Source organism: Loxodonta africana, chromosome 14, assembly GCF_030014295.1.
Source record: "Loxodonta africana isolate mLoxAfr1 chromosome 14, mLoxAfr1.hap2, whole genome shotgun sequence".
In the NCBI taxonomy this organism is placed as follows: Eukaryota; Metazoa; Chordata; class Mammalia; order Proboscidea; family Elephantidae; genus Loxodonta; species Loxodonta africana.
In genome coordinates, this window is record NC_087355.1 from 20,862,827 (window position 1) to 20,889,005 (window position 26,179).

The 26,179-nt window shown below is 38.2% G+C and overlaps 1 protein-coding gene across 21 annotated transcripts in view; it reads right to left on the minus strand.

Moving 5' to 3' along the window:
• Nucleotides 1-26,179, minus strand: part of NCOA2 (nuclear receptor coactivator 2) — a 321,186-nt gene that overhangs the window by 146,126 nt on the left and 148,881 nt on the right. Inside the window, exon 1 of one of the 21 annotated variants that reach the window (XM_064267800.1) lies at nucleotides 5,750-8,802. The exons of the other annotated variants lie outside the window; for them this stretch is intronic. The gene's annotated coding sequence lies outside the window, so the exon portion shown is untranslated. Of the gene's footprint in view, nucleotides 1-5,749; nucleotides 8,803-26,179 lie in introns of those variants that run through there. 21 annotated transcript variants of the gene reach the window in all.

Sequence of the window (26,179 nt, forward strand, 5' to 3'; positions counted from 1 at the left end):
TGATTAATCCTCTCCTCACCCCCAAACACAGTCAGTTACTCTTCTGCACTGAAACATCTAACAGAATCTTAAAATGAATAGTTGCTAAATAAATGAACAGGATGATTTTAAGCATAAGAATGAAATTAGCTTTATCCACATTTAAAAAATAAACCAACATGGAGGGACTGTATCAAGAGGGACCAAAGAAAAGCAATGAAGCTATATCCCTACTTCACTTCCCTGCTCAAGAAGCCAATAACAGTGATTTATTGGGGTGAAACGTTTTCTCCTATGAATACCATATTTTTAATGTAAATAACACATGCCATTTACGTTTGTTTGCCAACTACACCCTCCAAAAACAATTAGCATGGCACATTTACGACAACACCATGCAGGGGGGAGGGTGGGTATGGTTGGCAAACAAACACAGAAGGCGCTTGTTATTTGCTTAAAATATGGTACTGACCAGAAAGAGTGAAATCACCTAGGAATAAACATGCTGTTAGCCACTAAATTTGATGAAATACAAAGAAACTCTATCCAAAAGACCCTGATAGAGATGAGAACTCCGCTGTACGGAACTTTACACGGATGTAAAACGAAGACCGAAGAAGAACTGATGAACTTGAATTACGGTGTTGGTGAAGAATATTGAATACACCATGGGCTGCCAGAAGAACGAACAAATCTGTCTTGGAAGAAGTACGGTCAGGATGCTCCTTAGATGCAAGGATGGCGAGATTTCATCTCATGTACTTTGGACGTTACCGGGGGGACCAGTCCTGGAGAAGGACATCATGCTTGGTAAAGTACAGGGTCAGAGAAAAAGAAGAAAACCCTTGACGATATGGACTGACACACTAGTTGCAGCCATGGGCCTCAAATATACCAGTGATTCTGAGGATGGCGCAGGACCAGGCAGTGTTTTGTTCTGTTGTACACAGGGTCACTACAAGTCAGAACCAACTTGACAGCACCTAACAACAACAACTAACAAAATGGTTTATGACACATTTAAAATTAGGCTTTATATTCCAGAGGTGCTCTCAACGTCTGAAAACAAGGATCTTAATTTGGAATTTCTGTGGTTTTTATACCTGAAAGCTACATCATAACAATGCTGTGAGTGAAGAACCTTGGAAGCAACAAGGTCTCCACTTGCCAAGGTAAAGGAGAAGTAGGTAAGTAAGAAAATATGTAACAAACATCTATCAAATCCCACAACTACAAGTCTTCTCCCATACGACTCTCATGGCAATTCATTATCCATCTCCTGCAGCAATCTCTGCTTCTCCCTTCTATTGCCTTCCTATATAAAGCACATTTCTGAATTAGCAGTGAGTTAATTTTCATCAATTTATGCTTTTTTAATGGAAACCAAACACCCTTTAAGCACTCTTAAAACGTGTTTGAAATAGAACAGAAGTTCATTAAAAGTACTAAAATCATTTCAACCTTAATATAGTTCTCTCCTAGTGAAAATACCCAAAGTTCATCCTGTGATTGCAAAATAAATTAACAACTCCAGCAACAGCACCATTTGAACCAAGTATACACAGAGCCCAGACTACGGACCAGATTGCCTGGGTTTCAACTCTGCTCTACTACTTACTAGCTGTACGACCTTGGACAAGCTACTTTACCTCTCTGTGTCTCAGTTTCCTCAACTATAAAATAGAGACTTAGAATAGCATGTTGTGAGGACCAAATGAATTTTAGTGTATATGGGACCTTAGAACAATGCCTGGCACATAGGAAGTGTGACATAAAGGTGAGCTTTATGGTTAACAACCATTAGCAGCGCTTTTGTTTTGCTAACATAATTTTCCTCACCAAAAGAGAGGTGGAAAGTAAAAGCAAAGCCCACAAAGTGTTATCTTTAATAAATGTGTAAATATCACATATAAAAATGGACATATTCACATACAGTATTCTAAAACGGAAGTGTGAAATGTGGAAAGGCCGATTAATAAACAATTAAAAATAAGGAAAGTTCTTTGAGAACGTTGTCTGATGAAATTTCAACATAATGACTATCGTTAATTTGGATTAAGATCTAAGGACTTCTCTGACAGGGATCACAGACAGAGCAGGAGAAAAATGCAGCAGAAGAAAAACATAGAACAAAATTCAAATTCACAAGAACGACCAGATTTACTAGTCTGGCAGAGATTAGAGGAATCTCCAAGACTATGGCCCCTGGACACCCGCTAATTCAGAAGAAGCCACTCCTGAAGTTCACCTTTCAGTCAAAGATTAGACAGGCCTATAAAATAAACAATAACACACACAAGGAATGTGCTTCTTAGATCAATCACGTATGTGAATCCAAATGGGTAACACTTGCTTAAAAGCAAAGATGAGAAGGCAGAAAGGGACAGGAAAACTGGATGAATGGAAATGGGGAACCCAGAGTGGAAAGGAGGAGAATGCTGACATATTGCAGGGACTGCAACTAACGTCACAGAACAATTTGTGCATAAATTTCTGAATGAAAAACTAATTCTCTCTGTAAGTTTTCACTTAAAGCTCAATAAACGAAAATAAAAACAGTCAAAAAAAACTAAGGGCTTACAGAAATAAAACAAAATATATATAATTTAAATTCAAGCCTCGCAGTACACTTTATGACTTTTATTCTAGCCAATTAATTTATTATTATAATTTTATCTGACATCTAAAATGATGAATGCAAATCACCTAGCTCTTCTATCTCAATGTAGTTTTTCTTTTCTTTTTTTTTTTTGGACTAGTCTTTAAGAGGAAGCAATTGACTCAAAAACCAAACCCAAAACCAAAACCCAGTGCCGTCGAGTCAATCCCAACTCATAGCGACCCTATAGGACAGAGTAGAACTATCTCATAGAGTTTCCAAGGAGCGCCTGGCCGATTCGAACTGCCGACCCTTTGGTTAGCAGCCATAGCATTTAACCACTAAGCCACCAGGGTTTCCAACTGCTTCAAAGTCAAGATTATAGTATTTGGTGTTTCTCACAAAAATCGTTAATAAAACATTTATAGTAATAACTAATATCTTTAAAATTAAGATAAAGTAAATGTGTGTTTCTGTTATACTATGTTAGTGATTATTACACAACAAACTATAACCCTGCATGTGAGCTATGAACCTGGTGAAATGAGAGTATCATAGCTACAACTAAAATCCATACCAGAAACTGCCAAGTTTGACCTCTTAATGTTAAGGACTATAGCACTTCTGAGAAAAATGGGCAAGCCAATTGATTCTAAACCTTTCTCAGCATTTTTGAGTGATAATTTTTAAAGAGTAAATCCTATAAGAGGTACTCTCGACAAATTTACTGGCTGTTACACACTTTTGCACTTCATGAATTTTATATCCCCCTGGCTTCTAGAGAATTAAACTGTGTCTAAAATATAGGCCAGCACCTTAATCCTGGCTAAACCTCCCCAAATCTTACCTTTCTCAAAAAACAAAAAAGTCCTATCAACATATTTCACTGAGTTTTAGAACACTGAATACTAAGATTACCTTCAATTCTATCTCTTCTTACCTATCTTTCCTACAAATTAAAAATTGCTCAAAGAAGCATACCCCTTCAGCCTGGCAAGATCAGACCTGATTATAATACATGTGGTTAATTATTGTGGTTGGAATTCTGAAGTGCAGCAGGATTTGCAAGCTAGTCATCTGGCTTGTTTAGACACTACCCTGGGTCTCAAAACTTGTGTCTTTTACCTTTAATATTAAGATTGAGGTTCTTCCTCACTCCCCAATCTCCAAACGCAGACATTTTTAGATAAAACAGTATACTGATCCCTTTATGAAAGTTACTTTAAGATTGTAACAGACTGATACTTGATGCGACAGAAAAAAACAACCTATCAGAAACAAAAACTATCCTAGCTTTGTTTTTGTTGTAGCTACGTGACGTCGAGTTGATTTTCAACTCATAGGGACCCCAGAGTAGAACTGCCCCGTAGGGTTTTCTAGGCTGTAATCTTTACATGAGCAGATCACCAGGTCTTTCTCCTGTGGAGCTACCACGTTGGTTCAAACCACCAACTTTTCAGTTAGCAGCCAAGCACTTAGCTGTTGTGCCACCAGGGCTTCTTAGAAGACAGGAAATAAACTTCTTTCTGTTACAATACAAAGGAAAAGTGAACCGACACAGTTAAAGTACCACCGAAACCTGCTCGGGTGAAAAGTCATTCACAACGTCATAAGGAAAGTACTCTCTGAAGAGCCGGAAAAGTTTTACACAAAATTCCTTTTATCCATTGAAAATTCCCATCAGGTACAGGATAATTATATTTATCAAGGCTGAGTTTCAATGCCGGGTATAAGTTATCTAGTTGGATTAAATATCTTATTTGCCTTTGTTTTCCTATAGTGTTTCACTGAGTGTCTTGTAATACTAGATGCTCAATAAAAATAACTTGAATTATTTCAAAACTCTGGAATCACTCAAAGGTTTAGAAAAGGCAGCAAAATAAAATTTAAAAACAGAAACAAAGAAAGGCTTTAAAGTTTCTATTATTCAAAATATTTAATATACGATGCTAATGCCTTTTGGAATTAAATCAGTATGTAACTGTCTTTTATGTAGGTAGACTATGACCAGGTGCCAATGTTGTGTGTGTGTTTTTGTTTTTTAAGAAAATCCCTTTTAATAAGAGTAATGACTTATTTAACCACATTGTGCTAAGATATGGTTTGTAGATATTATAAGGACGGAGAATTTCCTGTACTTAGTATAATTAAAAATTATGTTTGAGCTGCTCTCACCATCTTTTATTGGAAAAGACAGCAAGAATTAATTCTCTGCAAATTGCCTATACATTTGCATGAACAGTCTAATAGGTTTACTATCTCCTCTGTTTTCAATTTCAAAAAAGAAACATCTACAATTTAGTTCAGTTTCCAAGTCACTTATGATTTGGAAACACACACACATTCAACTTTTTTTTTTTAAGTTGAGCATATCTGTTCTACAAGTTACGTGAAAAACAAATTAGCAAGTTTACTCCTCAGGAACACACTGTACAGTAATTATCCTTTTTCAGAGAAAGCTTATGGTTATCTTTCACTAACCTCAGATTTTTAAGTACTACACCTTCCTAGGACAAGAGAAAGGTACAGACTGTTAAGAGAATTAATAGCATTAGCGTGAGCAAAAGTGGACAAGCACAGTCTGAAGATTAACTGAATGTCATTTAGCTTTCTGCATACAGTCGCATAAAGATATAATAAATCAGAAAAGTTGGGCATTATACAAAACAATGACAACCAAAAATCATTCATTCGAGGCCTCAGCCAATAAAAGAAAGGTCTATTTATCACCTAATCAAAATTTAATAATTTTAAAATGTACTGCAAGGCTCCACTTTAAGCCTGGAGTTAAAAAGGAAAAAACTAAACACAGAGATACAAATATACATCTTATATTTATTCTTTAATGATTGAGATTTGTGTCGGATTCCTGTTCTGAATTTCCGAAAACGCTTACCAAAGTATTTCTTAAAGCAGGCATGAGACAGACTGTATTTGGCCACATAAAGAAACTGTAAGTAAACCTTTAATCACTAAATAAACACAAAAGAAATAAGGAACACGAAGGAACCAATTTGGGTCGCATGGTATCCATTTGTTCCTGAGAACATTCTCACCGCCTGGCTGTCAAGCTCAGCTCTCCCCTCGACAACACACGCACATCCAATCCACAAGCACACAGAATTCCGAGAACATTACCAAATATTAAGTCAGAACACTTCTGAAACACACCTTGTAATCGTCCACAGCCTCTGCAGTTCAAGTCAGAGTTCAGCAGCAGCTTCTCTTTATCTTCAGCCAGTGATGTAAATAAAAATACCATACATCACTCTTCAAAAAACAAAAACCCACGATTAGCAGTAAATGTATTGCCTCAGAGAGAAATCTCTTGTTACCCAAGCCCACATACGTCTTGATGTAAACCTGAGCACATGCTGCACACCCCACCGCTTATCTCCTCTATCGTTTGTCTCTAAGGAGAGCTGACAAACTAGCCACACAAATCCTGTTTTAGCTGCTGATCAGAGAGATCCCCCTTTGACAATCCAGCATGGTGGAACACTCGAAAATTCCTCTGGCTTCTATTCTATTGCTTGCTCTAAAAAGCGGTTTCCTTTTCATTGAGATAATAGCCTTTTCTGCAGTCACATGACTCAGAAGCTACATTAGCAGAGCTTTATGATAATAGACTGAGTAAGCCTCTACCCCCTCCTGCTATTAAGGGGATGTCTTTTTCTTCTCTCTCAACACACAGTCTCAGACTCAGTCTCTCTCTCGCTCTCTCACGTGCACACACATGCACACAATGCATACACGCACTCACATACACATGTCTAAAATTACTCTTTTTGGAATTACCATAATAAATAAAATGGTATACCCTGCGATGAAAATACAAATATTTTCTGGATCTGCTGCTAAAAATAAGTACTCAAAACAAACATTCTGATGCCTGGTCTTCCTTTCACCAGGACACAGCACAGGCCCTGAATAACTCGCTGTGAGCTGTAACATGAAGTGGGGCAGTTAGGAGGAAATGCGTGCTCTTTCGCTCTCTTGAGCTTTGCCCCTCGTGACATAAATCTGGTAAGTCCGCCACAACCAACATTTTGAAGATATTATAGCTATCCACAGAGAGTGAACTAATTCTCTGAATTAGTAAAACACATTCAGCACACGTTTTAACACCCAAATGTATGTGTATGCTTACTAGGAATTTATGTTCTTTAAGTAATTTTTAAGTTTTTTCAAGAAGAAAACTACTCCCATGCCTAAAACAGTCTTAAAAAAAATTTTTTTTTTTAAGTTCCCTTGAGTCTTGTCAACTTAATCTATTTCTAATGAACAATCACTACTCAAAACACGTATGTAAAAACATTAGCACAGTGTTGACACACAGTGGTTGTTCAATAATTTTTTTTTTAATGTTCCCAGTAATAGGTTGAAGCTCTGGACAAAAAGACATCAGCAGATTACATTATATACCTGTTTCATTTTTAGTTATGGTTTGTTTCATATTAAAAATGTTTTTTAATCCGCCAATCAAGTAATTTTGGGAAGGAACGTAAATGCAAAAGTGTGTTGGGAAGTTGGAGGTAGAGAGAAAGGTGGGGTGAGGAGTTGGCCCCAGAAGAGAATCAAACTGAAGCACAACACACAATCAGAAGAAAGAACGCTCAGACTATAGTATGAGACGAACAGAAAGACAGAACCTCTTCATTTGAAGTCAACAGACTAACTTAAGCTACAATCTTACATTTCTTGGTTATAATTATTGCATTGGTTTCCTCACCTCAAAAATCGAGACCCTGGTAAGAGTCTTCATCTCACACAATCATTTTATATAAATCACATTATTCGTGAGTAAATCAAGCCAAAGGTATACACTTTAATACAAAAAAATCAAGAATAGTTATAGATAAGCTACACTGAAGACCAAGATGATGAGGCTATTACTGCCATACAAAAATTATCTATCCCAAAACTTGTATAACTTCTTCAGATCTCAGACTTGAACAATTCCAAAACTCTTATTTCGGTACAGTAACTCAACATATTAATAACTCATAGGATGGAGTGCATGTCTACTCACTCTGTTAAAGTCACTGAAGGAACTCTCTTTTAAGGTACTGGAAGGAACTGTAGGTACTCGGAAGACAACACTAAAAACCACGAGAGCCTAGACTGATTAGAGAGGTGTCAGTGAACATAAGGACCCAAGCGAAGAAATTCAATTAGAAAATAGAATGTGGCAGATACTAAGAAAATAAATTTAAAATACCAGCACATGACAAGGCCTGATAAAAAAGCCAAATTTAGAATTTTAAAAGTAACTAAATTTTTTTAAAAACTTTTAAAAATTATGATTTTAATAGCTACTGAAATGTGTGACTTACGCACTTAAAACTTGAAGTCAATAATCGGCTCAGGGCATCTTATGAAATTAATGTGATGATTAGCAAATATGAGAATAGGCAGTTTTAAAAACACTAACATAAAAACTGCAAAGGGCAGTTTTGTGAAATCCCTCTATCGAAGTTTGCCCTCTTTCTGCTCACAGGGTCATCAAACTTTTAGTGATCTTACAGGTCATTTCTACATAGGCTGGACAAGGTCACCAATATTCTAAAATTAATACCATGTGTCCTTTATTAGCTAAAATAGATTTTACAAGTCATTTCTCAGCCAATTCATGGGCAAGAGCAAAATGCTGTACATTCCCCCATCAAATCAATCATAGTAAGAAAAAGTCTCCTGCCAAACACATCTAAGTGAAATGTCTTGATCCAGATTCTCTGCTTACACTTCAAGATGTACTGCTGTTAGCAAATCTGTCCTTCTGTCATATCTTCTGCTGGCACAAACAAATCAGTACAATTGTCAACTTCCCCCACGTGTGCAGAAGGTGGCAGATTTTATCATTAGCGATGTTAAACTCTTTAATTTACCAAGACAGTGGTGTTTACAAAGGAATGAGACTAGACAACTTCCACAAGTTGCTTCAAGCTTTGTAATTTTATGATGGTGGTTACATGTAATGGTGGCTCGTTTCTAAATCTGAAAGACTGGGGAAGGGTAAAGCAAGGATTCAACAGAGTAAATGCTTTATTTTTTACATTGAGGTACAATTTACATTCAGTGCAATACATAGATCTTAAGGATAGTTCAAGAGTTTTGACAAATGAAAGGACCTATGTAATCTACACTCCAATGAAGATATAGAACACTTTCATCAGCCCTGAAAATTCTCTTGTTCCTGTTCTCAGGCAACCCCCACCTCCCTACCCTGCCAGCAACCACTATTTTGATTTCTACTAGTTTAGTTTTGCTTTTTCTAGAACTTCAACTAAGTGAAATCACAGAGTAGGTACTCTTTTGCGTCTGGCTTCTTTCAGCGTAACGTTTTGCGATTCATCCATGTTACTGTATATATCAATAATTTGTTCCTTTTCATTCCTGAGGGTACACTTTGCTTATCTACTCTCCTGATGAGACAACTGTGTTGTTTCCAAGGGAGTTATGGTAAGGAAAACTCTAAGATTGCCCCCAAGATTCTCCACTCCCTGATGAACATGCTCTGCATATTACCCAGGACTGTGAATATGATGGATTTTACCTCCAAGATTAGGTTATGCTATAAAGCACAACTGGCTTAAGAGACAGAGATTATCAGAATGGGCCTGACCTAATCAAATATGGCAGAAAAGGAATTCAGAGACTTGAGGCATGAGAAGGCTATGATGCACTGTTGCTAGCTTGAAGATGGAGGGAATCACATGTCAAGGAACGGGGGTGACTTCTAGGAGCTAAGAGTGGCCCCCAGATGAGTCTGCAGGGAAATGGAACCTCGTCCTACAGCTTCAAGATGCTGAATTCTGCCAACAACAAGAACAAGCTTAGAAGTGGCTGTCCCCCCAGAGTCTCCAGATGAGAATTCATCCCAGGTAACACATTAACACATTACTTTGAGCAGAGAACCCAGCCATGTCATTCTGGATTTCTCATCTACAGAACTGTAAGCTAATAAATGGGCGCTGTTTTTTTGTGGTAATCTGTTATGCAACAATAGAAAACTAATACAAGGAGATTATGTACAAACTGCTACGAATACTCATTTACAAGTCTTTTTGTAGACATATGTTTTCTTTCCTCTTGGATAAATACCTAGGAGTAGAATTGCTGGCTCATAGATATGTATATTTTTAACTTTATAAGAAAGTGCCAAAACTAACTGTTTTTCAAAGTGGCTGTACCATTTTACACTCCCACCAGGAATGTAGGAGAGTTATGGTTGTCCCACATCCCACCAACATTTGGTGTTGTCAGGCTTTTTAATTTTAGCTGAAATCCTAAATCTGCTAGGCAGCCTTCCTACCTATGGTATAATCCTCATCGATTTTCTCCTTCGCTGCGTTTCTATGAACAGTTACAACGTGTACCACCAAATTAAGCCCTGTCTTATATTCTTTGTTAGTGTACCATTAGAGCATAAACACTTGGAGGGCAGGGACCATACCTTGTATTTTTCTGCATCCTCAGCAGCACCTAACCTAGTGCTGCTTCTGTATGTCACACGGTCAAAATTCACGTACTGACGTTTCTTTTTCCTTAAAAGTGACTGCATGGCAACATGAGAAAAAGCTTTTGAAAGGCCACTTTATAGGGAGGAAAAAGCATGGTCTTTGAAGTTAAGACTTTAGTTTGAATCCATACATTGGATATGTAACTCTTGACCAAGTTACTTATCTAACCTCTCCGAGTCTTAGGTTCCTGATCTGCATATACAGGGAAAATGCCTACTCTGCAGCCTTACTGTGAAGATTCCATGAGTTGCATGTAAAGCAGTTAACCCAGTGCCTAGCCAGGAGGACATCAACTGATGGCAGGTTTATCAGCTCTTTCTTTGGTATCGGGTTTAGATCGGTAAAATGAAGAGGGAAACAGTATCAACAAATTATAACCATAAGTAAGAGAATATATAACATGTTAAGAGTTGGATTAAGGCAGATGGGACCATAGTTATTTTTATTCTAATTTCTGAGCTTTTTAGTAATGTTGCTTACATAATTTAAAAATATGGCAAAATGTTGATAATTTCTGAAGCTGGATGGAGCACACGTGGGAGTTCATTATACTATTCTAAATTTCCACAGTACAAATACAAAAAAGCAAATTGAACCCACTGTACCAAGAGGTGGCAAATCTTTAATCTGCAAAGGTTTCTTGATACAGTATGACCACATACTTATTCATATGATTAAGAATGAGATAAACTCTGAAGGTGACGTGTTTAACAAGTGGCAGAGTGTAGACAAATTTTAAATGATTTATAGTATTAATTCACAAACCCATCAGCATTGTAATTCTAAATTATAGTTAAATATCAGATTTTTAAAGCCTGATAAAATATAATGGAATAGTCCATCTATTTGTTAATTTTTTTTGGAAATGCAATGAGAATAAATTTCATAAGTATAATAAAATTAGGTCACGTGGCCTCTGACCTCCTTCCCCAAGAGGTGAGCGAGGAAAAGAGGAAAAGTCCTATCTGTGAATATTCTACTTATATTAACTAAGGATCTCTTGCTTTGGATGCATAGAAAAATGAGCCTTAAAGAAGGCCCAACTGTGCTAACCTACCACTGAGTGCTATTTTGTTGAATTATTTCTAATAAAAGCTTATGCAAATACCAGTACATAAATGTCTATGTTTTTACCCACACAACAGAGGGCTGAGAAGAAGGACTATAGGGTGAAATCAACTTCTAAATATAACTCTGCCAAGTTACCACTTCATGAAATGAAATAACATACAAATAGCACACTATATTTCCATCTCAGCATTTGTACTTCATTCAAGATTTTGGAGGCTTCCAACTACTGAGTAAGATTCTTCCCAATTAGTGCCTAAGTAAACCACTCTAAAGTAAAGAAATTTTAAAGGATACATTTATTTTTTGAGGTCACTGGAGTACCACTAGGCAACAAGTGAAATTCTTAAGTGATCTGTGCGCCTAAATTCATGAGAACCCTATGGCCTATGAGGGTTTATACCTTACATACTTTAACCAAAAACCAAACCCATTGCCACTGAGTCAATGCCAAATCATAGCGACCCTATAGGACAGAGTAGAACGACTCCACAGGGTTTCCAAGGAACAGCAGGTGGATTCAAACTGCCAGCCTTTTGAATAGCAGCCTGAGTTCTTAGCCACTGTGCCACCAGGACTCCCTTACATATTTCAGGCTCCCAAAAATGCCTGAGGGTGAGGGAGCAAATTGTATACCAAGAGAATCTGATTCACTGATTAATCCAGCCCTTTGAGTCTGGCATTGTTCCCTAATGAAAGTTTCCGACAAGACAGACGGTCAACTAGAACCTTAAAATCTTGGGGCTAAAAAGAACGTGAGAGCTACCTAGTCCTGGGACTCTCAGAATCATCCGTATCAAATCCCCAAACTTGGAATTCTACTCCACTGTCTCTAGTTAAGACTTTTTTCAAGTACCTAACTTTCCAATAACTTACAAATTAATTAAGGAGAAAACCTCAACTATTATTTTCAAAAAACCAGTTGCCAATTAGTCGATTCCAAATCGTGGAGACTCCATGTGTGTCGGAGTAGAAATATACACCAAAGGATTTTCAATGGCTGATTTTTCGGAAGTAGATCACCAGGCCTTTCTCCCAAGGTGCCTCTGGATAGACAAGAACCTCCAACCTTTTGGTTAGCAGCCAAACACATTAACTGTTTACAGAACCCAAGTAACCAAAGCCAGAAACTAGAACATGCTGCTTCTTCAAGATTTCAGGGATAAAACAGAAGTGCTATAACCTATTACTCAACTACGAAGGCTAATGGTGCTTACACACCTTCTTGCTACCCTGAACTCTGGTGGGCTACCCAAATTTGTTCTTTAATTGTATCATAAAGGAGCACCACACAGGTAATATCAGATTAAGGTGGTTATATCTTTTTTGACAACCTGTTTTAACTAAGGTCATACTCAAAGTTTTCATGTATTTACAAACTTGGTCAATCAAATAGAATTGTCAAAGTTAGGCAAAAAGCTACTCTTTGTGAAGACGCTATGCTTTGAGGCAAATGATTAACTCTTCATCTATTCCAAACTTGCACAGGTACGAGAGGCACTTGTGACCAAAGGTGCTGAAGAACACGTGCTCTGTGTTCGCCTCTAAGGCCGGATCTCTCACAGCTTAGCGCTGCTTCTTACCGCTCTGAGCCAATTCTGACTCAACTTCAAGTGTCACTTGTTAAGTGCTTTTGAACGAGTTTGATAATTTCTTCCACCTTCCCCCACACCAACACTCGGTTTGTCTATTTTCGTCTCCTCTCAAAATACTGAAATATTAAGATTACTATTGAGTAAGATTCTTCCCAGTTAGTGCCTAAGTAAACCACTCTAAAGTAAGGAAACTTTAAAGGATACATTTATTCTTTGAGGTCACTGGAGTACCACTAGGCAACAAGTGAAATTCTTAAGTGATCTGTGCGCCTGAATTCATGAGAACCCTATGGCCTGTGAGGGTTTATACCTCACATACTTTAACCAAAAACCAAACGCATTGCCACTGAGTCAATGCCAAATCATAGCGCCCCTATAGGACAGGGTAGAACTATTCCACAGGGTTTCCAAGGAACAGCAGGTGGGCTAATAGAGTAGTAATAACTAATCATAGCAGCACTGATGTAAAAAGAGGGAAAACATCATTAAAGGAAAAAAGAAGTCTTTCTTTAAACTCCACAAGCCACAAAAATATTTTATAATAATGGAAAAAATATCTTTGATGCTTGATTTGATGTCTTTCAGTTCTATTTCTCTTTTTCTTTTTAAATCCAAGATTCATTTATTTCATTCAAGAAATGTTTATTCAGTATTCTAGTGTAAGGCACTATGTCAGGTGTTGGAGATACAAAGATGAACAGAACAAAACCCCTGGCCTCCAGGGACCCGTAATCAAGGAGGGCAAACAGAAAAGTATGCAAACCTGTAAACCATGAGAAATGTCACCTGACGGTCTGGGCTCTTACAGGAGCAAAGGAGAAAGCCTAAATTTGAAACAGAAGGACAAGCTGGACTGCATCGAGTGTGTGAGGAAGGGTGGATGCAAGTGCAAAAGCAGGGGCCAAGAGGGCACACTTCTCACTCAGGGCTCCAAGAACTCTCTACAAACACAGCACAAAGGTCCCTAGGAGAAGGTGGCGGGAGAAGAGGCTGGAGAGGTGGGCCTGGGCCAGGCTAGGATGAGCTGCGTCTACAGAGCTAAGGAGGTTGAAATTCATCCTGTACAGGATGGGGAACCCATGAAGGGTTCAGGGCAGGTGAACAACAGGATCAGTTAAAAAAAAAAAAAAAAGTTTTTTTTAAAGACAGTTTACCCTAGATAGTTGCCCTGGCTGTGGAATTCAAGAAATGACACCAGAGTGGCTACGAAGCTGGAACAGGAGTATCAGTGAGAAGTGACGAGGGTGTATGTGAGCTTACTGTGTACACGTGTATTATAACCAGCTGCCTTAGAGCTGATTCTGACTCACGGCGACCCCATGTGGGTCAGAGCAGACCTGTGCTCCAGAGGGTTTTCAATGGGTGATTTTTCAGAAGTAGGTCTCCAGGGCTTTCTTCTGAGGTACCTCTGGGTGGACTCAAACCTCTAATCTTTCAGCTAGCAGTGGAGCACATTAACAGTCTGCACCACCCAGGGACTCCTAATCTTAAAAAGTCTAATACATACTTTACTTGGGAAATGTGAAAGTTTTGCTTTTATTTTCAACATTTCCATTATTGCCTCAACCACAGAGTATTCCTTGTCAGCTGTCAAAATGGGAAAAACTTACTTTAATTTACAAGAAGAAAACAAAACAAAATGGAACAAAATACCTTTAGACCATCGCAGTTAGACTGAGGAATTACCTCTGGCTGATAGGAAGGGAAATAGAAGGACAATGCATGTACATGAGTGCGCACATGCACGCACGCGCGCACACGCGCTCCTTAAGGAATGAGATGTATCCCCAAGTCTGTTACAGCCACATGGTACATGTCCAAGATTTCAAGTGTTTAACTTAGTAGTCCAATAAGTGAAATCACCCCAGAATTGAGGAGTATTTTGTATTAAACTTAAAAACAGAAGACCAAAACTATGTGTCAACTAAACAAGAGAAGTTCAAGGAAAAGGTTAGAGAGCAATTTACTTATTTCGGAATTGAGAGAATGAAGAATAATCTGGAAAATACATAAGCTTTTCCTTACAGCAAGCAAGAAAATCACACACAGGTAACTAACTGTAAATAGCCCAAGCGAAGAGATGATTCTTCACATGTATTGTGGCCGCTTGCATGTTGCTGTGATGCTGGAAGCTATGTCACCAGTATTTCAAATACCAGCAGGGTCACCCATCATGATAAATGGAGAAAAGACTGAAGTTGTCAAGGATTTCATTTTACTTGGATCCACAATCGATGCCCACGGAAGCAGCAGTCAAGAAATCAAACGACGTATTATACCGGGCAAATCTGCTGCAAAAGGCCTCTTTGAAGTGCTAAAAAGCAAAGATATTACTTTGAGAAGTAAGGTGCGCCTCACCCAAGTAATGGTATTTTCAACTGCCGCATATACAAGCGAAAGCTGGACAATGAGTAAGACCAAAGAAGAACTGACACTTTTGAATTATGGTGTTGGCAAAGAATACTGACTATACCACGTACTGCCAGAAGAACGAACAAATCTGTCTTGGAAAAGTACAGCCAGAATGCTCCTTAGAAGCAAGGATGATGAAACTTTGTCTCATGTACTTTGGACATGTTATCATGAGGGCTCAGTCCCTGGAGAAGGACATCATGCTTGGTAAAGTAGACGGTCAGCGAAAAAGAGGAAGACCTTCAACAAGATGGACTGACACAGTGGCTCCAACAGTGAGCTCATGGACAACAATGATTGTGAGGATGGCACAAGACTACTGGGTAGTGTTTCGTTTTGTAGTACACTGGGTTGCTATGAGTCAGAACTAACTCGACGGCACCTAACAACAGCAACAATAAACGATTCCTAATTTATTTGTATTTTACTGTGGAATAAAGCAATAGGCATATAGGTAGCTCCTGGGTTACAAACATCCAACTTATGACAACTCATACTTAAGAAGGGACTGCCATAAAATCTACTATATTAAAAATTAAATACAGTTTTTCATAATAATGAAAGCACATACTACTCTGTGACATTCATGAAAACATTTGGGAGTGTTTTTTAAGTGTTTTATATGCACAGAAAGGTGAAATATTTGACTAACTGATGCTAAATAAGAACCGTATGTACATGCTCTGGCTTACCTACAAATCTGACTTAAAGACATACTTAGGAACAGATCTCTTTTGTAACCTGGGAACTGCCTGCATACTAATTAAGAGACAAAAATACTCGAATCCAAAATGAGGCTCCGAGTGTCTCAAAGCTGAACTCTATCACTGGATCCCATCAAAGTTATCAAATGCTTAACACATACGCTACCGTTACTCCCTCACCCCTTGCACAGCGGACATTGCTAATTAATCACTTCTTAGGCTGTGTGTGGCCTCACAATTCTTCTCAACACAGCACTCCAGGCAATCACTATCCTCAGTAAGAGCTGGCACAAAAGATGTAGGCTGCTTGCCTCCCCAGCACTAGAGAGTGAAGAGAGAGATTTGGGTTGCACACAGAGATCTAGTAGAACCTCTGTTAACAGAGAGGAGATGTCACCGCAACACAACATAAGGAAGTTGAATTTGTTCATTTGAAGCACTTACCTTTCTTTTCTAAGCCTATCTTTTTGTTGTTATTGTTGTTAGCTGCCACTGGGTTGGCCTCCAACTCATGGTGATCCCATGCATAACGAGATCAGACCCTGTAATCCAAAGGTTTTGACTGCCAATGTTTTGGAATTAGACTGCCAAGCCTTTCTTCCTAGTCTTAGTACAGAAGCTCTGCTGAAATCTGTTCTGCATCATAGCAACATGCTACGCCGAGGAGTACTGACTGGGAATTGAAACTGGGTATCCCACATTGGAAGGTGGGAATTCTACCACTGAGCCACCACTGTCTCCTAAGCCTGTCTTTAAAAAAAAAACAATAGGAAACTAGATCCAGCTCAGTACTAAGTGATGTGATAAAACTCCTTGGTTCTTTCTGTATCAACCTTTTATCCCTGACAGGATTGAAGAACTGAGGGGTACAATACGGGATATGTTAGCAAAATGATTTACTAATAAAGAAAACCTTCTCTATCAAGAGGGGAAGGTTTCTAGATTGGCCAGCTACTCACCACCTGTTCCTCCAATTTTGCTGCTCCCTCCCAGTTTCTAACTCAAACTACATTCCCAACCATTCCTAGAAACCAGCTGGCACGATAGGGAGCCACAGAAATAGAGGTCAGGTTTGCAAATGACAATACCCACGTTTTTCAAAGACAAGATTTAAACCAACCTGCCCTTGCTACTGAGTGGATATTGACCATAATGGAGACCAAAGTGTGGCCTTTTTATTGTTGTACACGGAAGATGCAAGACCACAGCTACCTTACCCCATCAGACCATGAAGGGTGGCATTGTTATTTTTGCTAGTTTATTTTACTTTTCCCCCTAAACAAGGTCAACTTCATTATAATAGGGCCCCATTTTTTTTTTTAGTAAACACTTCATTTTATTCAGATTACATCAGGTAAAAACCACCTGTTGTTCTGCAACCTTGAGTCAATTCTGACTCACAGCGACTCTATAGGACGAAGGAGAATTGTCCCACAGGGTTTCCAAGGCTGCAATCTTTATGGAAGCAGACTGCCACATCTTTATCCTGCAGAGCAGCTTGTGGGCATGAACCACTGACCTTTCAGTTAGGAGCAAAGCACTTTAACCATTGTGCCACCAAGGCTCCTTTGGCCACTTAACAGGGTTAAAAGTGGGGGTGGGGGGATAAAGAAACGTTATTTCATTACTTTTTAAACAAGCACATCTACCACTTACTGTGTGCCAGGTACTGGTTTAAGCTTGTTACTGATATTTACATCTATTTTCCTCACAACAACCCTGTGGGGCTAGTGTTGTTATTTCTCCCAATTTACAGATGAGAAAACTGAGGCACAGTAACGTTAGAAAGTAAAAAGGTCAGGATTTGAATGCATGCAGTTCAAGAGTCTATGCTCTTAACCACTGAACAAAGAAGAGCAGAGGCTATGGATTGCCGGCTCTGCAGGCATTATGCTTTGTTGCTAGCTGCATCCAGTCAGCTCCGACTCATGCCCCGCCCCCCACCCCATTGCAGAGTATAACTGCTCCAAAACTAGCCAAGGGCTTTGTGCATGACTTCTCATTGGTTCCTCACAAACACCATGAGGTTGGTTTAAAGTGAGGCTCAGTAAGGTCTAGTAACTTACTCAAGGGTAAAGAAAGATTACAAAACACGAGTTATTTACTTGGGGTGTATTATGTGCCTGCCACTCTGATATGTGCTTTCTCTAATCCTCCTCACAGCCCTAAGAAACAGGTTACCCTCATTTTACAGCTGGAAAGTGAGGCTTAGAGAGAGGTCTGGTAGTTTAATTAAGGGCAAATTAATAAGAAATTCAAACTCAGGTCAGCTGAGTCCCCAAACTGCTATCTTTTTTTCCCCCCTGCAATGCTGCTGTAAATAAAATTTAAACAACAGCTAAACAATATGTAAGGCATTGTTAGGGTTAAGGTTTCAGAAGTTTGTAGCACATCGAGGGAGAAAGGCCAGGTATGCAAATCACTATAATTTCCATGCATTTTTTCACTAAATATTCATTGTGTGCCAAAACCTGTTCTAGATATGGTAGATACAGCAGCAAACCAAACAGATAAAAATCTTTGCCCTCCTGACCTTACAAAGAGGGACAATAAACAAGATAAATAAGGAAAAGATATAGTATGTAAGATAATGATAAAAACTAAGTAGGGAAAAAGAGCATGCAAGGGGATTAGAAAAGTGTAGGTCGTTGAAATTTCAGACAGAGTAGCAGGGACTCCTTCCCTCTCTGGGGGACCTTGGTCAGGTAGCATGCCTTCAATCACCGTGACAGCCAAAACTGCCCCTTCACCTTTCCAAATATGCCATAAGGTCACTGTCCCTCTTGAGAACCTCGTATAAATCATATCGTCTCACCATCCCCTCAAGTATTGTACAATTTGGCCTCTCTGAGAACACTGAAACCTGGTCACTCTTTTTTCAGACCTTTTTCATTTTACTTTAGCTTTTTTCTGTGCTGACCCTGTGACCTACCACCTCCCTTCTAAAATAATCTTGTCCCTTGGTTTCAATGACACTGCACTATCATGCTTCTCCCTTTTCCTACCTCCCTGACCTTTCTTCTTGTACAGGATCCACTTCTCCCTGCCACCAAACCCCCAGCCCCCCAAAATAATATGGGCATTTTTTGAATGATATCCTTGCTCTGTTCTTTTTCTATAAAGTAACTCCTTGAATATTTTATCTGCTGATGCAATTTTGATTATACTATCTACATGTTGTTGTTGTTAGGTGCCGTCGAGTCGCTTCCGACTCATATGGACCCTACGCACAACAGAATGAAATACCGCCCGGTCCGATGCCATCCTTACAATCACTGTTACACTTGAGATCATTGTTGTAGCCACTGTGTCAAACCACCTTGTTGAGGGTCTTCCTCTTTTCCGCTGACCCTGTACTTTACCAACCATGATGTCCCTCTCTCCAGTAACTGATCCCTCCTGACAACATGTCCAAAGTATGTAAGATGCAGTTTCACCATCCTTGCTTCTAACATACATGAGGCCAAATTCACACTTTTATTATCAAGATTATCACCTTAGTACCGGTACCCAATTTCTAACCCCTCATAACATTTTTCCCTAAATAAAGATGTGTCCAAAATTAAACTCTTCACCTTTCTGGAAGAACTAAACGTCACCCAGGAAATTTTCTTTAACTCCTCTTTATCTTCAACCCAATCATCTTCTAGGATCTTTAGATTCTACTTTTGCAGTTTCTCTTGATCACATCATCTTCTTTCCAATGCCTCTATAATTACCAGGATTTCCTTACCTCTTGAAAAGCTTCCCCCAGTAACTTCTCCCCAACTCAAGTATCTTCCTTAGTCAATTTATCCAGTGATCAGTAGTATCACAGTACCCTGATGTGTAACACAGAGATAGAACTTACTATATAGTACTGATTTCAGGAATAAACGCGCTATTAAATGACTACTATAATTTGTAACACGTAGGAAGTATACAAAAAATGTCAGTTCTCTTTCCTTTTCTCTTAGTCTGTGTGAAATTAAACAGGGATTTGGCATTTAGGAGCATGTACAAGCTGCCTGGTTTTCTAGCTCTGTCCACCAAATGTTCCCTTAGCTATATGTTCTGAGCTCTGGACAAACTGGTCTATGCACTGTTCTTTGACCTAGCCTGGCACTTTCATGCCAACACATATATGACCTCTCCTGCTTTTATCTTCTGCCTATCTAAACCTTACTGATCCTCTAAGATTCAGCACCTCAAGGGTCAACGCCTCATGAAGTCTTTCCTAACCTTGCATACAAATGAGATCTTTCACCTCTCTTACACACCAGCAACCATCACATCACTTTAATAGGAGCTTCCAGTCAATCTGTAAGTATGTATTGAGCCCATAATACGTGCCAGGCAGTGCATAAGGAAGTTGAGAACACAAAAGTATAAAACTACTATGTCCCTGTTATATCATAGTTATTATTTTGATTGTCTATGTACTTATTTCTACTCTAAGTATATTAGAAACTTGAAAGTGGACCCGTGCTGTGATTATAAGCTCTTTGAGGCCAGAGGCTGTGTCTTACTCATCTTTGTATTCTCCATTGCACTTTGTACAATACCTTGGCACATTATATAAACATACATTTGTTAAATCTGATGGCAATCACAATAATTTTGTTACATTTCAACATTTTATTCCAGAGATTCTTAATGGGTTTCATAGAGAAAAGTTGATAATTATATAACACATGTAAGGGAACCCACTATTATTTATAAATTTTTTAGATGAAAAACTTGATATTATACAGCAATTATATGCACAAAAGTTTACGGTGAATTAAATATAAAACTAGGGATAGAAGTTAAAGTCTTAGACACTGACCTCCAAACTTAAGGGCCTAAAGAATATGTCAAAGCAGTGAATTACTAAGAGTAAAAAGCACTCAATAAAACCCTCAATCTTTATGGTAACTTTTATTACAAACTTCCGTATTTTGTTATTAAAGGAAGAACTCCCACTTAAAAATTTATGACTGGCCATCAGTATGCTACATGTAAATGTGGAATTAAAATGACTGTGTAAAGAATAAATTCACCGTACTAGGTCCCTGACTCAGTGTTAAACATAAGGCTTATTAGTCAGAGGGATAAGTCAAATATAAAATGTGAAGAAAAGCTGACAGAAGCCGACTACTCTAACTCATCACTTCGTATTCAACACTTCTACCAAGAAATAAAGCTAGAACCGTAACTCTACAATATGCTTAATAAAGTTATCTAAAACAAAATCAAGTGAAAGTCAAATATCCAGTTGCTTAGGTATGAATATATGCTCAGAGAGTGGAAATAAGTCTTAACATGTCAAAAATATTTTTTCTTGGCTCTGATACTTCCAAGTGAGTGTTAATTCTAAATCAACAAAGTAGAGTTTAACCAGGATTAAGGGACTACCTATGCTTCGTGCTGAGCTAGGTGGTATACTTAATCATTTGCCTTAACCAAAATGAGGGGAAAAATCATTAGTTTAACTGTTCACAACCAAAATGAGAGAGTGAACTAAAAAATTATTGAATAGGACATAACACCCATTTCTTGCTTTTTAGATACTAACAGCCATCAGTTTGCTTTTCATAAGAAAGTATCACTCATTTTGGTAGGGAATCTATTTCATTAAAAAAAAAAAAGAGAGAGAGAGACCTTTAAATGAAATTTCTGCCTTTCTAAAAAATGATTAACAACTAAAAAATATTTACAAAATAGCTTACTAAAAGAGAAGAATCACTGTAATTACTGAAACATAAACTGGTAAGTAAACAAAGCAGACATTTTACTGGGAAATGCCACCCTATCTGGGTATCTATGATAGGTGATGAGAAAGATAAAACAGCACCTTACATAAAAGGTGACTCTTCAAAGTTAACCTCACCCCTTGCTTACATGAGTAGGCTTTTACAGAAAAAATGAGACAATGACAAACAAAATAATGGGCATTCTCTAGTTGAGAGGGAAGAGGTTAGAATATAGCGAATCTGATGGCAATATAGTGAAACCTGAGTCCTACTTTAGTAACACATGTAAAATAAAGTTAAATAGAAAAAACATCAGTGGATACAGCAGATATTATGAAATAATTACAGTAAAAGAATTTAGCAAGGACCTCACACTTTAATACCTCCTAAATACCAAAGCTTCAAATTAAAAGAATTTTAAGCACAGCTAGTATTTACTGAGTGCTTATTAAGTGTTAAGCCTAGTGTTAAGCACTTTTCACAACCCTATGAGGTAGATAGATATTCACCATATACCCATTTTACAATACGTTTAAGAGCTTGGATTCAAACTGAATCTGGTTTGGTTCTTTACTATGGTATATACTGTGTGAATTTTTATGTAACTTTAACGATTAAGCACATACCCAGGATAATGAACATGCCCACAAGTTACACAGGGAGGAATCAAATGCACTGCCCAAAACTATTCATGTGGAAGTACTTTTATAAGGAGGAGAAGGGAGAGGCACAAGGAAACCTGGGTAACTCTCGGTGAAGGCCCTTGAGCTACAGCCCAAATAGGCGCATGGCTGGGATTGCTGCAGGAGGATAACACAGGCACATGGCCCAGGGCCCACACTGAGAGCCAAACAGTGGTCTTTTAATATGCTGAATATGCAACTTTAAAATCAGTTTACCCCTACTTCCCGGAAGGAGGAGGGACGAGGGGACAGTGGATGCAAGTGCTACTTATTAAAAAGACCAAAAAAAAAAAAAAAAAAAACCCACACCACTGTTGCCACTGGGTTGATTCTGACTCATAGTGACCCTGTATGACAGAGTAGAACTGCCCCAAAAGGTTTCCAAGGTTATAAATCTTTACAGAAGCAGACTGCCACATCTTTCTCCCACAGAGCGACTGGCAGGTTTGAACCACTGAGCTTTCAGTTAGCAGCTGAGCGATGAACCACTGGGCCACCATGGCTCCTATCTAAAAGACAACCGGTGATAAATATGGGGAGAGAGAAGAGGATCTGAGAAGACTGACTTAATTCCTGCCTTGATCCAATAGATTGTATTTCTTTTATCCTTAAGGAAGTAGTGAGCATATAGAATGCTCATTCTCATATATATGAACATTTTAGGAAAAAAAAAAAAGCCACGTTTGTCTCTTATATAGCAATATTTAAGGTAAGCCTATAGTTTTGGCATTTCCATTTGTTCCAAAAACCAAGGGTCAAACAAATCCTTGATTTTGAATTAGGGCTGTCAACTACACATGAGTCCAACAAGGTTTAGCTAAAGATCTGAAATTTTTACATGATTAATTAAAAACACTACTAATATATAAGTGAATATCTATGCAACAGTTATACTGAACAACTTATCTAAAAGAATCAAAATATGTTTATGTTTATATTTTTAAATGGTATGGAGCATGATATACTTTCCTTTATCTCATTTATTTTGTCCCTAAAATATATGTAGAATGCTTTCTACGTATTAAATCTTATTTTCCTAGTGAATAACGTAACACTGGAGAAGTAAGCTTCCGTGAAAAAACAAAAAAAACACATTGATGGGCTGAGCTAAAAATCAGGAAAAGAGACATGACTATTTTACCAGTGGCCTGCCAGCCATCAGCTGAGCCCCATCGGTTCAAGTCCCTCACTTCTAAAAATCGAAGGCAATTAGAGAAGAGCAGAAGAACCACAGGTGTCTCTTAGCTGCCCCCTCTCCATCTGGAGGAAGAAAATTCTTCTTAGGACACGTTAAGTTCATGCAGCAGAGCACCACAGGCATGTGTTATGATACTCCCCTCTTCCCCTAGAGGAGGTCATTACTGAGGATCAAGGCTGCATAATCAGGATGTAGAAACTATTTTAAAAGTCCTCGTAAGAAAATTAAAAACACTTCATTGATTTATAAAATATACCACAAACTAATTCTTTAAATACTTGTCAGATATTTTTATTTTAAGTGCCAACAAGCTGCAACACTCACCGAAGGGTCTTCTTAGGTTCAACTGAACATTCAGACTTACAAAACTATCCTAGCAACATCTGGCACCAGTCTAGTGAGAAGGATACAGGGCCCAAACACCGCAGGTCAGCAGGGAGGCATCGGGTACTCCTTTGTGGAAGCACATGCCCCACAAAGTACATTTGTTCAAGCAGTAGCTCAGCTCAGGTGGAAGATCTACGCTGGGTGGGTGCAGCAGCTCCCCACTTAGGAGGTTGCTCTCCACAAGAACCAATATCTCTTTTAACAAGTTTCAGGACCCAGCAAGGGGTATGCTCATTAATAAGAGCCACTGAAGTCAGGGAAACCCAAAGCTACCACTGTGTATTTATATTTCATTTATCTGTCCATTCCAGATGTGGTTTACCAATCAGGGGTCATTTTTACCATAGGCAGTGTTGCCTAGAAACATAGTTAATATATGGTCTTACCAGAATACCAAAGGAACAGAGTTAGAGAGTAAACCAAAGGTGAAATTCTCACACATTGAGAAAAGTTTTTTTTAATTCCTTTACCTATAATGGCCATAATTCCCCAAAGCTTTTAAAAATTCCAACTTCAAGCATGTGGAATTATCAATAAATACAAATCAATATGAAAAACATTACCCAATAAAAAACTGGACAAAAGATATTAACAAGTAATTCCAGAAGAAACTACAATGGTCAGTGCGTAAACTCACTAATAATCAGGAACTGTATATTAAAACTACAATAAAGAATACCATTTCATATTCCTAACATTGTCAAAAATTAAAAGTCTTTTTTTAAAATGTCTTAAAATACCAAAGTTGGCCTATCCTGCAGATTGTAATGGAAACTGGAGAATAAACTGGCAATATTTATAAAGCTAAAAATCGCATACTCTACAACCCTGCAATTATCCTCCTGGGTAATATCCTACAGAAACACTCATATGTGCAAAAAGTGACATGCACAAAAATGATCACTACTGGAATGTTTGTTATCGCAAAAAACAAGACACATTCTAAACATCCATTAAGAGATGAATGGATATTACGATATGTTCATATAATACAATACTACACATTTGACTGATCTGCAACTACATGGGTATTTCAGAAAAAGAAAAAAAGTTACGTGTTAAAGGCAAGTGGTAGAACAATATGGACAATATAAAACTAAGTTTTAAAACAGAAAATGATACTAAGTACTATAAATAACTAAATACACAGAGTAGAAGTTAAAAAAGAAGGCATGATACAATAAACAAATTTAGGATAATAGTTACCTCTGAGGAACTAAAAAAGAGAGTGGTATAAATAATCCAAAGAAAACGGCTCCAAAAGGAAAGTGTTATATTTTTTAACTGGTAAAGAAGAACAATTAAAATCAAGAATAGGAGAATGGCATGTCTTGGCAGCTCTCCGTCAGAACATACTAAAGACACTGGTTATTAGATAATTTTAAGACTATTATTATTGACAGAATACCAATAGAGATTTTTCAACAAACAGATGCAACACTGGAAGCACTCACTCCTTTATGCCAAGAAATTTCGCCAACTGACTGGAAGAGATCCGTATTTGTGCCCACTCCAAACAAAGGTGATCCAACTGAATGGAAATTATTGAACAATATCATTAATACAACATGCAAGTAAAATTTTGCTAAAGATAATTCAGAAATGTTTGCAGCAGTACATCAACAGGGAACTGCCAGAAATTCAAGTTGGATTCGGGAGAGGATGTGGAATGAGGGATATCATTGCTGATGTCAAATGGATCTTGGCTGAAAGTAGAGAATACCAGAAAGATGTCTGCCTGTGCTTTACTGACTATGCAAAGCCTTCAACTGTGTAGATCATAACAAATTATGGATAACACTGTAAAGAAATTTCAGAACACTTAATTGTGCTCATGCAGAACCTGTACACAGACCAAGAGGCAGTCATTCGCACAGAACGATAAGTGGTTTAAAATCAGAAAAGGTGTGCATCAGGGTTGTATCCTTTCACCATACTTATTCAATCTGTACGCTCAGTACATAATCCAAGAAGTCAGACTACATGAGGAAGAATATGGTATCAGGACTAGAGGAAGGCTCGTTAACCGTCTGCGGTATGCAGATGACACAATCTTGCTTGCTGAAAGCAAAGAGGACCTGAAGCACTTACTGATGAAGATCAATGACTACAGCCTTCAGTATGGGTTACATCTCAACATAAAGACAACAAAAATCCCTACAACTGGACCAATAAGCAACATCATGATAAACGGAGAAAAGACTGAAGTTGTCAAGGATTTCATTTCACTTGGATCTACCATCAATGCCTATGGGAGCAGCAGTCAAGAAATCAAGTGCCATATTGCATAGGGCAAATGCGCTGTAAAAGACCTCTT